Genomic DNA, 15382 nt, shown 5'->3' with positions numbered 1-15382 from the left:
ATAACTTTGGTAACCTTTGATATGCATTGACAATAATTATATTTGTTCTATTCTTTTTTCCAGAAATATCATAATACTTATGTCCACAAAACTCTGTCAACTATGTTACTAATCAAACACCCCTTGAAAACTCATGACCAGCATCATGTGATCATGAACATGTTATGGTAAATGTCCTCTTGTTTATTTATTTATTAATTTATACTATATTTGATCTCCAATGACCAATTTTCAGGGAGTTTATTATTTCCCTGTCAACTACATATGTTGGGTACTTCATGGCTTGCAATACTTTTATGATTCAGTTCAAATAAAATTGAGGTTAACCTGATCAGGAAAATAATGATGAGTCAAAATGATGAAATTATCTACTATGTTACCTGTTACAGTTTGTCCGTAACATAGCTGACAAACTGACCACCAGGGAAACCATCTTTTTCTTTATGATTTTAAATGGTATTGAACGATTAAGCTTAGCAAGCGTTGTTTTGTCGAGAAAGCATACTGTTTTTACACTTTTTTTTTCCTGATGTGAATTGTTCCCTGAATTAAAGAATGACTCCAGCTGAAACTAAATTAACAAGCAGTAGTAAAGAAACTGATTCAGAAGTCTGAACACCTTCATCACACATACAAGACACTGGGACTTTTCTTTCTGTTCTGCAAAAAAATACATTCAGATCTCAAAAACCTAAAAATATGCAGAGCTAAAAAAAAAACAGTGGCTAGTGTACATAGCTCGTTAATATTGTTAAAGAAACATCAGAAAGAATCTGTAATTTGGAATACAAAAATAATGGGTAATTGAGAATGCACATACCCAAGTGGCCAAATTATTTATGGCTAATGAAATGGGCTGCACGTTCGTCGCACGCTGCAATTAAGAGCCTGTTTATTACCTGTCCCAGGATCTGTTTATCTGCTTCTAACGCACTAGAAGCCCAGCAAAACCAGTCCAAACAATCACACAGCCAGACCTTCGCTTTCCTTTATCAATATTAAAAAGCATAATATCTTGGGAAAACATGATCCTCTGGTAATTAATGCGAGTGGCCCGTGCTAACAAACCTCTGCTGCTTCACACAACACAAACACCTCAGCATCTCTTTTACACCTTTGACATCCAATGTCAAGCTGCAACCGAAGTCTAGCTCAAATGATTTAGTGCAAAATAAAAAATGCCCTTAAAGTAAAAATGTAGATCCATCTGCCATAATTTTCTGCCCAAAACTAGGTATTTATAACTATATTTACTCATCAGGTTTCTTTTACCTTTAGTTCTGTTGATGGTTTTTGAGGAGGATGTGATCTGGCCTTGTCTCAAATGTGTTATCTGACGAGATTCTTCCAACTATATATACATTATATAACTTTTATCTTAACAGGTTGTTATGAAGATCTTTGAGTTTCAGTATGTGATGTGACACATTTCTATCAAGTAATTAATTTGCGCTAAAGTACTGTATAGTTTGAAGGACACATCATGATCGGTGTTTTCTCCTTATTTTTTCTTTATTAGTTTAGTTTAGTTTAGTTTAGTTTAGTTTATTTCAGACCGACAACTTAGGTTCAACACAATTGAGCTAATGTACAACAACATATTTACATCAGTCTGAACAGGTGTAGGCTGAAGCTCTTGCTTATAATGCCTACCCTTTTTAAAACATCTCATCTTTTAATAAATAAACAAAAAAATCTAACAAATTAATAAAAATAAAAAACTGTTGCCTTACATCAATATACTGTTGACAAACTAGTATATCTAGACTACAATAGCATTATTTTTGCCAAGCAATACAGTTCCACAATTCAAAATACAACAAAAAGCAGCTTTCATTTATCACTCTTCAAATGGTTTCATATAGTTTCAGTGTATTATTCTTGAAAAGCTTGTTTAACTTGCTAAGTGTCCCACATATTTTTAATTCCTCTTTACAGCTATTCCATAGAATTACACCCTTAACTGAAATACAATGGTATTTTGCATTGGTCCTCACTTGGTTCTTTTTAAACATACAAGTTCCCCTTAAGTCATGTTGACATTCTCTTTCTGTAAACAGCCCTTGGATACTTTCTGGCAATTGATGTTTACTTGCTTTGTACATAATTTGTAATGTTTTTAGTTCTACTAATTCTTTAAACTTTAGGGCCTTTAGTTCAATAAATAGGGAGTTTGTTGGCTCCCTATAGTTAGATTTATTTACTATTCGTATGGCTCTCTTTTGAAGCATAAATATTGAATTGGTATTTGTTTTATATGTATTTCCCCATACTTCCACACACTAAGTAATGTATGGAAGCACTAGGGAGCAATACAAGGTATTTAATGATTTTTTATTTAATAAGTCTTTAACTTTATATAGTATTGCAATTGACTTTGAAATCTTGTTCTTAGTATAGGATATATGGGGCTTCCAATTTAATTTAAAGTCAATTATCACCCCAATAAATGTAATTGCCGACACTCTTTATATTTCAGTTTCATTAATCATTAATTTACTTATTGTGTTTGGTAAACGATTACCAAACACAATAAATTTTGTTTTACTTATACTTAATGTTAGTTTATTCAAATCAAACCAATTTTTTAACAGTACCATTTCTTTTTCCATTGTATCCAGAAGTTGTTTCAGATTGTCACCAGAACAAAACAAGTTTGTATCATCCGCAAATAATATCAGTTTTAATACTTTAGAAACCTCACATATGTCATTGATGTATAACAGAAAAAGCAATGGGCCCATAACAGAGCCTTGGGGAACCCCACATGTCACCTGCAACAATTGTGACTTGCAATTATCTATTTGGACATATTGATACCTTTTTTCTAAATAACTACTTATCCAAGAATGAGCTACTCCTCTTACACCATATTTTTTTCAGTTTCTCTTGTACAACCCGAATTCCGGAAAAGTTGGGACGTTTTTTAAATTTTAATAAAATGAAACTAAAGGAATTTCAAATCACATGAGCCAATATTTTATTCACAATAGAACATAGATAACGTAGCAAATGTTTAAACTGAGAAATTTTACACTTTTATCCACTTAATTAGCTCATTTAAAATTTAATGCCTGCTACAGGTCTCAAAAAAGTTGGCACGGGGGCAACAAATGGCTAAAAAAGCAAGCAGTTTTGAAAAGATTCAGCTGGGAGAACATCTAGTGATTAATTAAGTTAATTGATATCAGGTCTGTAACATGATTAGCTATAAAAGCTTTGTCTTAGAGAAGCAGAGTCTCTCAGAAGTAAAGATGGGCAGAGGCTCTCCAATCTGTGAAAGACTGCGTAAAACAATTGTGGAAAACTTTAAAAACAATGTTCCTCAACGTCAAATTGCAAAGGCTTTGCAAATCTCATCATCTACAGTGCATAACATCATCAAATGATTCAGAGAAACTGGAGAAATCTTTGTGCGTAAGGGACAAGGCCGGAGACCTTTATTGGATGCCCGTGGTCTTCGGGCTCTCAGACGACACTGCATCACTCATCGGCATGATTGTGTCAATGACATTACTAAATGGGCCCAGGAATACTTTCAGAAACCACTGTCGGTAAACACAATCCGCCGTGCCATCAGCAGATGCCAACTAAAGCTCTATCATGCAAAAAGGAAGCCATATGTGAACATGGTCCAGAAGCGCCGTCGTGTCCTGTGGGCCAAGGCTCATTTAAAATGGACTATTTCAAAGTGGAATAGTGTTTTATGGTCAGACGAGTCCAAATTTGACATTCTTGTTGGAAATCACGGACGCCGTGTCCTCCGGGCTAAAGAGGAGGGAGACCTTCCAGCATGTTATCAGCGTTCAGTTCAAAAGCCAGCATCTCTGATGGTATGGGGGTGCATAAGTGCATACGGTATGGGCAGCTTGCATGTTTTGGAAGGCTCTGTGAATGCTGAAAGGTATATAAAGGTTTTAGAGCAACATATGCTTCCCTCCAAACAACGTCTATTTCAGGGAAGGCCTTGTTTATTTCAGCAGGACAATGCAAAACCACATACTGCAGCTATAACAACAGCATGGCTTCGTCGTAGAAGAGTCCGGGTGCTAACCTGGCCTGCCTGCAGTCCAGATCTTTCACCTATAGAGAACATTTGGCACATCATTAAACGAAAAATACGTCAAAGATGACCACGAACTCTTCAGCAGCTGGAAATCTATATAAGGCAAGAATGGGACCAAATTCCAACAGCAAAACTCCAGCAACTCATAGCCTCAATGCCCAGACGTCTTCAAACTGTTTTGAAAAGAAAAGGAGATGCTACACCATGGTAAACATGCCCCGTCCCAACTATTTTGAGACCTGTAGCAGAAATCAAAATTGAAATGAGCTCATTTTGTGCATAAAATTGTAAGCTTTCTCAGTTTAAACATTTGCTATGTTATCTATGTTCTATTGTGAATAAAATATTGGCTCATGTGATTTGAAAGTCTTTTAGTTTTCATTTTATTAAAATTTAAAAAACGTCCCAACTTTTCCGGAATTCGGGTTGTAGGATATCATGGTTAACAGTGTCGAATGCTTTTTTAAGATCTAAAAATACTCGAACTGTATATTGTTTATTTTCCATTGCGTTAGATATTTTCTCCTCAAATTCTATTAATGCATGTGAGGTTGTTCTGTTACTTCTAAACCCATATTGTTGATAATATATTGTATTTTACAACAAAATCATTTAATCTTGTATAAAATAACTTTTCCAATATTTTTTAAAACTGTGAAAGCAAAGAAACAGGCCTATGATTTGAAAAAGTATGTATATCTCCAGTTTTATATATGGGTATAACTTTAGCAGTTTTCATTTTTTTAGGAAATAAACCTTTTTGTAGGGACAAATTGCATATATGTACCAGGGGTTTCTCAACACACTCGATAATATGTTTAACCATAGACATATCCATATCAATCCAGTCAGTTGACTTCTTATTTTTAAATGATTTAACAATATCAATTATTTCTTTTTATTTATTAATCCAATCTACATTTATAACTTTATTGTTATTTGCAAGTTGTTCTTTGGATAAATAGCATTGTTGAGTCATTTTTAAGGACAGCAGCAGGCCGAAGCCTGACTCACAGGAAACATACGGTAATTGCGTAAACGATGCTGTTTGTACGATGTTTATCTCTCTTTGTGTCGGTCCTCCTGAGGCCGGTGCGTCCATATCAGAGGCCTGCGCTCGTTCATCACGCCGTGATTTAGGGCTAGATCTGGCGTTTGTTTGACGAAGGAAAGAGATTACGGTCATTAGGAGCAGAATCTTTGTTTTGATGGGGCTCTTAATGGAGTTGCATTAGGCGAGTCCTGAGGGCCAGTTTTGGAGTGATTAAGCAAACAACACATTTACACGTCTCTAATTGAGGCCGCCATCACTGAAACTACACGGTAATGAACTACGGTGGCTCGGAGATTACGACGGATGACGGAAACACGACCTTGAGGTCGTCGCTCCGGCCGGACGGGAAGAAACAACCGTGGTTGTTTCAAGAGAAATTGTCTGGTGTGTCACTCACTTGACTTTAATTATAGAGGATAGATAGCATCCCAATTACCAGCTTCCTTTTTTTCTTCTCGTCCTTAGCAACAGATTATTTTGCTACACTATTAATTAAATCTGTTACATTGGGAATAGGTTGATTTTCAGGGGTGCAGACGGCGATGTTTGGAGAGTAACGCTGGCCTAATTTGCCTTCTGACGATAAAAGCCACAGACAAATGAAAGCGTAATCACCTGATATAAAGGACGCTTCCTTTGAGCCCTAGCACGCATCTCGCTCGCTGCTTCATTCAAATGTTTCTGTTCTCTCTGGCTGTTGTTTGGGTAAAGTGGGTCACGGAGCACATTTCGCAGAAACTAACTTCCAAACGGCCGTGTTTTCTTTCCCCGCTTAAACATACTTCCACGTCTCTCTCCCACGTGTCTCCTGCTCATTAAAAATGTTTAACAACATTTTAATTGAAGAATTAATTACCTTCTGCTATGCAAAGTCTTGCTAAACTACAACAGGGGAGTCATCAGCGAAAGCTAGAGAGAATGTAAACACATCATCTACCTTCAGCATGGTCCAGTGACATCACTGCTCAGCCAGCCAATCACAGGCCAGAGTTTCATTTATCATACAGGTGTTTAAGAAAACAAATCCCATGGGTGTTGTGTTATATTTTGTAAATCACAGCTAAAGGCTGAAATCTACTGCTACATCATACATAAAAACAGTACACACATTTTCATATTTCATTGTACAAAACTGTTTTACATAGTAAACATTTTTTTTTTTTACTAATAAATGTAGCTGTTCTTAAACAGTGGTTTGTTTCATTATCTTGCAGTTGCTGCTACTTTCTAAAACCAGTAAGACACATGATAATTGTGATTTTACCACAGTTTTCAGTCCATTTTATGCTTTTAAAGCTTTCCCTGTAAAGAGCAACTTTTTTCAGCTACACTTTATTTTGTTACAGTGTAATGATACATTTACTGAGTAGTATTAATTGACTACATGTACATAATATTGTAACAATACACATAAAATATATTGCTACAATGTCAGGTAAACATATACAATTAATTAATATAATTATTAACTGTCACCCTGTCCCGTATACGTGACGCCTACATTTAATTCACTATATTACAATGAAATCTAATCTAATGTTGACAAACTATATATCGTTGGAAAGGTCTAAGTCTCCCATATATATTTTATTTTACCAGTTTTTTGTTAAAAATTATGTAGGAAAAGTAATAGATTAATTTATGACAAGAGTGCTCCCTCAAAAATCTACATTATAACAGGAGTTTTGAGTTTTGTTTAAAAAAAGACTTCCTCTTTGCCTTTTTCTCTATCACATTTTAGAAATCATCAGAAATTATTTATCAACTGAAAGCTTAAAATCTCAAACTTCATCCTTTAAAACCCATTTTAAAATCAGACATTGCATTGCATACCATGTAAATGGTACATCAATATCATGTTACAAAATATTTTTATTCATGAATTATAAAAATTTAAGTTTGGAACGTGCACTACAAAGTCTATGTTCAAAACTGTGAGTGACAGTTAAGGGGTTAAATTAATATTAAGTTAATATTTAAAATATTTAAATAATAAAATTTGCTTTAAGTAATAATAATAATAATAATAATAGTGTTAATAATAATAATAATAATAATAATAATATTAAACTTACATTATTTAACTAAATATTATTAAAACAAATTTTATTTTAATTAAAACAAATATATTAAATATAAGTAAATGAATAAGTTAATAAACAGTGTAATAATATAATATAAAGATTAGTGTAATATGCTGCTGCTAATCACTGTGGTTTTGTAAATGGTGGCATAATTTAATTAAAATTCAGATTCTAATATTGTGTTTATGTAAATGTGCTGTGTGTTCACAATACAACACAACTGCTCATACATTGCTTAAAATATCATAGATTTTTTTATTAGTAGTAGCTATTAATAAAATAATTAGTTTAAGGGGTCGCTTGACTGTAGTTTAGTGTCACAGTAGCTTCTTCAACACTGAGTCAGTGTCAGGTTGTGTGTGTGTGTGTGTGTGTGTGTGTGTGTGTGTGTGTGAAAGCCCCAATGAGTTCATTCTGTTTTAACCTCACTGGATCATCATTAGACCTTCATTCTTCTCCTCACGCTCTGCTAACAACCTCACGGGCAGCTAAACGGCCTTCTCTCTCTTCTTTGTCTCCTCCGGTTTCCTCTTCCCTCTTTATCTGGCACGTTTGATTAGTTAATCGGCCTCTGTCCTCAGGTGGGGTGCGTGAGGAGAGGAGAGGAGAGGAGAGGAGAGGATCGGAGCGGCCCGTCGTCTCTCCTGCCAAGCTGTTCTTTTGGACGCGAGCGGAGGCAGCTGTGTTTACTGGCATACATTTAGCAGAATCTATTATTCATATTGCTCACTATTAGAGCCAGATCTCTTGCCACCTGTCTCTCTGACAAGCTTCACCCTTTTGTGTGCTTTCTGTCTGCACCAAACGATCCTCTTCCTGATGAATTGAGTTTTTATGGGTATTGCTAACTAACAGTCTCGCTGCGAGCCATGGCCGCCGGCCCACGAGAGAGAGAGGAGGAGAGAAAGAGAGACGTCTTTGGAGGAAATAGTTTGGAGAGTATGAATCTGTGCCGCTTTCTGTCAGGTGGGCTTTTAAGGGGTTAATCAGATGAGACAGAACAAACAGACGTGTATTGATCTGTTGTCGTATCGCTCCGATTTAGATTTGATTTGAAAGAGAACGTGTTTGGGAACGAGGACGTCTTTGGCAGAACAAAAACGTGGCATGATTACCCCATAAATCCTCAAGTGAGATGTCTGTACAGAAAAAAAAATGACAATGTTTTGGCCAATGAAGCCTTTTCACAGACTTTTATGATGCGTTTCCATGGTTTTTAACAACTTTTATTTTGTATGCAATTAATCGCGATTAATCATTTGAACGCACTGATATATATTAATTTTATTATATGAAACTTACAATAATAATAGTATGAAGTGATGACTTCTGCTTATGAGAACCTTGAAAATGTAAAAATAATGTTGTTTAGCATTTTTGCTTGCATCAATGTCTTTATAATGATCATATAACTACTGTCACACTGGCCAGCAAAGCATTAATAGTACAAAAAAATAAATTATGTGCACCTGTCAATCAAACTGACCAATACCAGAAGCCCCGCCTACCCACCAAAGCCCCTCCCCCTCCTCCTGCTACCTGATGAGACTGAAAATAATCTTATATATTTAACAGACATATGCATATTTAATCATGGAAGGTGCATTAACTCCACACAAAGCGCGGTAAGCAGAGATATCGTATTAGTTAATTCATAATTGATCAAGCTTTGACTTTCATCTTCAACTCTCGTTTGCATAAAACTAATTACTCAGTAAATGGTATTCAGGGGATGACGTGGTGCTGTCAGGCTGCGAAACTCCTCACACAGAAAGATTAACACGATATTCCTTTACAGCGATGCAGAACATTGAGATCATGTAGCATTAAACGATCCACTGAAGATACAAATACAGCAAGAGATTATGGGAAAATAATAATAATTGTGGTTTACACAGACACGACAGTCTCATAATCCACCTGCTTTCGTGTTAATTCCAGACGCTCGGTGAATGAGGCCACACTTCAAAGGCAGATTCTGAAGAAAAATGTTCGTTTTGGCAAAGACAAATCCAAGGACTGACATAAAGCAAATATCCGTTATCATCAGAGAGGGCCACGGCATTGTCATCTGCACACTCAAACATGGAAACTCTTGGAAAATATTGTCTACAAATCTTGACCTAATTTACATGCAAGTAAGTTGTACGCTGGATTCTTTGAAATGCAAAACATATCTCACTTCTATATTTCATCAAGGCCCTTTTCATGTTTAATAAATTAACACTAAGATCCTCCAAGACTTTGTTTTTCATTAGCTAAAAGCCGAAAAAAAAAAGACACATTTAAAATCTTAATCACAACCTGCACGGTTATTTTTGCATATTTGTTCAGATTGGGCTCAATAGGAGAGCCAAGCCACGAGAGAACATCCCCGAATCTGATTCAATACAGCAGATCATATTGTCTGACAAACTTGGGCATAAGTGTTACGAAAGCAAATTATTCATCTCGGTTTGTGTCTTGTTTTGAAGAGAGAAGCTTTGATATGTGAAAGAGCGATTTTCACTCACGATCTTCCAGCAATAACTTTTATATTCATTTAACGCAGAGCAGCCTTCGCTCGAGTCTTCTGGAAACTTCTGGTCTGGGCATCTGATGCAACAATGTATTTCAGTATTGTTTTTATTTATTCTGCTGAAATTGATGGTGTTCTGTTTCTTTGATGTTATTGCTAAAAATCATTTTGTCTGGATTTAAGTATTATTTTTATTATCATTGAGAATATGATAGAATGATTGGATATTTTGAATTTGTAATTTTAATAGCTTTCATTTTAATTAATTTTAGTCAATATTTTTCTTGTTTTTGTTATTGTCTTATATGTATAATTTTAGGTTTACTTATAATGCTTCATGTTAGACTAAATTGTTTAATATTATTTTTTCTGTTTAAAGTTAATCTAAGATGTTGCTTTGTCATTTTATTTATTTATTTATTTATTTATTTATTTAACTATATATTATTTATTTATTTATTTTTATTTTTTTATTTATTTATTGTATTTTATTTTATTAAAGTTTGTTTACATTTGTGTATTTTTTGTGTATTATTTAGTTTCAGTTTTAGCTGTTGTCGACTGTAATTAACCTGCCGGTCACGCTGTGTGTTTTTGGTGAGACGTCAGCCGTGTTGGGGAAAGTTACTTTTAAAAGTAATGCCTTACAATATTGCGTTACTCCCTAAAAAAGTAACTAAATACGTTACTTAGTTACTTTTTATGGAAAGTAATGTGTTACATTACTTTTGCGTTACTTTCACGCTACTTTTTAAATATGAGCAGGGCTTGATTGTTTTTAATATAAGAAGTTCTATTTATAGCAAATGTACAAGCCCTTTCACACCAAAAAGTGTAATGAATAAACCTCAGGCTGAAGGAAAAGTAAATTCACGTCTGTACAGTAGAACACAGGAGAAGAAGGTTCAACACTCTTCAGCAATAAAAAAAAAACAATGAAGCACAATTGTTAGTTTATCTAAAGTCATTTTTTAATACTGGATCATTAAAGGTCAGCAGCAAAGACACTGTTAATAAAATGGGAATAGATACATTTGTGTTATTAAATATATTTAGTTATTGCAGGTTTGCGTCATATTCTGAGTTTGCATTTCACTGTTTTGATTAATTTTGATGAATACTAAATCTGTTTTGTTTTTTGTTTTTTTGTGAGTGGGATGAATTAATGCACATTCACATTTAGTCTAGAACTACAGTAACATGTTCACACAGCGCACACAACGCCTCCATACTTCCGATTTCTCCCAATATGGGAACAGGAGGCTTGTCAGTCAAAAAATGGGAATACAAAGTAACTGGCGTTACTTTTTTGAAAAAGTAACTCAGATATTTTCTTGTAAATTAAAAAAGTAATGCGTTACTTTACTAGTTACTTGAAAAAAGTAATCTAATTACGTAACTCGCGTTACTTGTAATGCATTACCCCCAACACTGGACGTCAGTGGCGATGAACAGGAGTAATAAGTGTTTTCCCAGCAGCTCCCGATCACTTCCGGTTTGTGTTTGAGTCGTCTGTATCTTGAGGGAGTAAATCTTTCAGACCATCCAAAACAAACACCTCGTGTAAATTAACATGCCAGGACACACCGCGATCCACCTCCAATCGTCTTTCCATTAAAACGGACAAACTGCAGCCTACGGCAAAGAGAGGGAGAGGAATAAATCAGGATAGTCTAAGGAATAGTAATCCTGCCTGAACATTTTGAGCTGATTGATATAAATAACAGTGTCCTCACCATCTGTCCGGAGAGAGACCTTCTCCGCTCGCTGCTGAGCTGCTACGCTGGAATAATTAATGAACATTGTCCTTTGTGCTGGTAATAAAGACAAGACAAATTATGTTATAATCCAACGGGTGCTCGTTTGTCTCCGACAAATAAAATGTCACATAAAAGAGAGGCCACAGTGTGTCTTTAATGGAGCAGAGCGTACCTGCTCCTAAAAACAGAGACGCAGAGATGGACACCAGTGCCTTTCTCTCTGCCTCTTTATGGAGATGCTGTTTGTAGTAAAAGTCAGTATGAAATCAGCATTGACTCTGTTTACGGTCTCATAGTTCACATTCCTGCTCTGATTCAGGAAGATTCCTCAGCGATGAAATATACAGAAAGTAAGAAACTAATACCTCAATCTCCAATGTATCTTTCCTTCTACATCTGAAGTTAACAGTTATCAATAGTTTCTGAACCTCATTGCTCTCTGATTGCGTCCAAGCTATAACAGATTTAGGTTATAAACACATTGTGGGAACGTTGTTTAAAAATGTTTCTAAAATGTTCAAATGGCCCCTGATTCGAACATTATTTAAAGGTTACAAAAACGTTTCTGAGAACATTCTACTAACATTTTACCCCAAATATAACATCTTATATTAACATATTATTCAAAATATCTAAATTTGAATGTTTATTTTTTTTTAACGTTCAAGTATGAATAACATCACGAGGACATCCTGAGAATGTTGTTTTAAGAAAGATTTCTCTCAACATGAGAATATATATCAAATATTAAAAAGGTTTAAAGAACGTTCCATAAACATATCTTTGAAATGACGGAATATGTAACGTTTCCTTTGGAAATGCATCAAAATATGGAAGTAGAATGGGTTGAGCATTAATTCATGTGGACTTTAGAGAAATGAAATGAAACGTTAGAATGAAACCTTCACATCTGTCCTTTAGTTTAATGGCTGGAGATGTTCACAATTCTACATCCAGGCTTGGTTTGATATATCTAAGCAGATGTAAATCACACATTACTCACTTTAATGAATTCTGTGTTTGAGCACCTGTTGAAGATCCAAACTCAGTGTGTTTTTCTGAAAATCTACATGAAAAAGAGGCTTAGGGCTTTTGTCACACATGACACACAAAGACGTCCCGTTAGCAGACAAAAGATATGGGAAGAGCGTGTGTGTGTGTGTGTGTGTGTGTGTGTGTGTGTTTGTGTCACAATTAGATGACTGTTCATTCTGTGTGTTTGCTGATGTTCTGATAGTCAGTGTTCTGCCCGACAGAAAAGCAGCAGGTGCGGAATATATATATATATATATATTGTTCACTGATTCCAATATTCTATGGATGTTCATGGAACCATCAATGCCAGTAAAGAACCTTTTTTTTCAGAGTGCATTATGGGATACTAGCACACTACACTCAATACTGTGGTATGTAGAAATTGCTTTCACATGACCTCATTATGTTGCATGTGCTCGGCACAATTCATTTGCATTTTTGGTTAATTTTCGGATTAATAAAAAAAAAAACCTGTTAATTTCAATTCTGATTCATCATACTGGAAGAAGGAAGGCCCAGTCGGACTCATTGCATTGTGGGAGAGTTTTTCCTAATGTTTTGTTATTATTTCTTATAGAAAGGTATATACTGCAGAAAGATGCCATATAATAGTGTGTTATTCTGAATCCAGTCAAAGAGCCTGATGATGATCAGTATGTCAGGCTCTACTGGGGTCCAAATGAACACAACCGTGTTGCTCTTTGTGTCTCTTGTGTCTGTGTGCACATATTAAACGGTGTTTTAATTAGTGCCGAGTTTGATCTCCAGCGTTTCCCAGAGGCACGGCTACCGTTAATAAAACACGCCGTACCTTGCTGCACCTCGTCCTCACCTCAGCCGGTTTATCAGACGACGTCGTGTTCGACACGCTGTACTAATCTGAGGTCGAATGCATCTGTTCTCGAAGTGCACTCGCTCGTCCTAATTAATCGTCTGCTGGGTTCCACCCCTTTAATGCGCTCGCGATGAGACAGATTGTAAAAACCGACTGATTAATGAACGAGGGGATATTCAGCTGGAGGAGTAGATACATACGTAAATAAGAGCAATAAGCCTTGGCACGCACCTATCGCCCGCTGATGATGCCCAACACACACCGTCTGTGCCCTCGCCGGCTTGGCACACAGACAGGCATCTGCTGAGGTGCTCCTGCCAACTCACCGTATACATACAAACATCTGCCTCCGCACAAAGAGACTCGGATGACAGGTCCGAGAGACGGAGCTCCTGCGCACAAAAGCCGTAATGTTTCCTGTCGAGCCATTAGTCGTGATAGGATCTGTTCGGGCCCCATTAAGTCATCAGTGTCCACCTGTGATAAAGGGACTCATTTGTTTTCTTAAAACTCCACTTAACGTCTACTTAACTCAATTTGTTAGGAAATGTCCTGCAATTTCCTCCAGGCCAGAAATCTGGCAGGGGATGCGTATTCAAATTCAAGGGGGGCCATGGCAGGATCAGGTTAGCTCTCTCTGTGTGTGTGTGTGTGTGTGAATGAAGACGGTTAGGTTAGTTAACCAGCTCAAACAACTCTCTCTGTTATGTTTCTGCTTTTTGGGTAACTGTCCCTTTAAGGAATAAGTGAAGATTCTGTCACTATGTTGTTCCAAACCTGTGTGAGTTTCTTTCTTCTGTGAAGCGTCAAATTAGTTGTTTGGGTCTGTTTCTCATACAAAATTTTCAGCAGACTTGAAATATAATGCACATGCAAATAAAAGTATTCAGGTTTGGAATAACATTGGTCATCAGCAAACGATGGTTAATAATGAAGTTATGCCTTTTGTTGATGCACAAGATTTGTCAAGATACCAAAGTCTACATTTAAAGTCAGAGTTAATATGAACTCAAACATTTTGTATGTGAGCTTGTCACACAGTTTCTGAAAGATGACACTCAAACAGTAGAAGCACGGACCAAATCTACAAAACCATCTGCTAATCTTTGAATGCAGTGCTTCATTTTGCAAGAGATGAGAGGAATTTAGCATTTTGTGTATGCAACTCTTGGATTTGTGTGTACAGTAAAAAAAAAAAAAAAAAAACAGACGCAAAGTTTTGAAAATGTAAGCTGCTGAATTTTTTTTTGTTTATCTAAATGTGAATGTAAACTCCATTAAGTCTCCAGAGTTATGAAAAAGCAACATGTGAGTAATAACATCTCCTGTGGTGTAATCAGAGCAAAGCAGACCATTCTGGGATTGTTAGTGATTAGTTCTCAGACCCCCAGAATGCTGTTATCTGTTTCCCAGGGTTGTGTGTTTGCTGGGGTCTCTCAGTGTCTGGTGTGTGGAGAAGCAGGTTGCTGTGGTTCACATTTAGACGAGTATTTCTCAGGAGGTCTCTGCTGCAGATCTAAGCCCACAGGAGTGAGTCGAGTCCCTCTAGACAGATGGGTCAAGAGGAAACAGACGGGTGTGTAACAGTCTTAACCAGCTTACGGCTGACCCGCTCTGAGCCCACTTAACCCGCTGTGTTCCACAGGAGGAGAACTCAGACCTGTCTGCACCCAGTGCTCTGTGTGTGTGTGTGTGTGTGTGTGTGTGTGAGGGGGGTATTGTCAGCATCTGTCGTGGTTGGAGAGCTCAGTGACCAGGCAATGGGGTGGCACTGAGTTGGCTGTTATCCTCCCCTCCTTATGAGTCATGTACGTGTGTGTGTGTGTGTGTGTGTGTCACACCAGTCTCCTCTATGCGTCCCTCTTGCATCTGTCTGTTTCCACAATCTCCCGCCACATCAGCTCACATGACAATACAAGCAAGATTCGCAATCATAAAGTCCTTTACCTTGCTGGGATTTAAAGCAGTGGTTCCCAACCTCGTTCCTGGAAGCCCCCCAACACTGCACATTTTACATCTCTCCTTTGTCT

Source organism: Carassius carassius, chromosome 17 (genome assembly GCF_963082965.1).
Source record: "Carassius carassius chromosome 17, fCarCar2.1, whole genome shotgun sequence".
Taxonomy (NCBI): domain Eukaryota; kingdom Metazoa; phylum Chordata; class Actinopteri; order Cypriniformes; family Cyprinidae; genus Carassius; species Carassius carassius.
The sequence above is the reverse complement of the archived record's forward strand: the minus strand, read 5'-3'. Positions refer to the sequence as shown.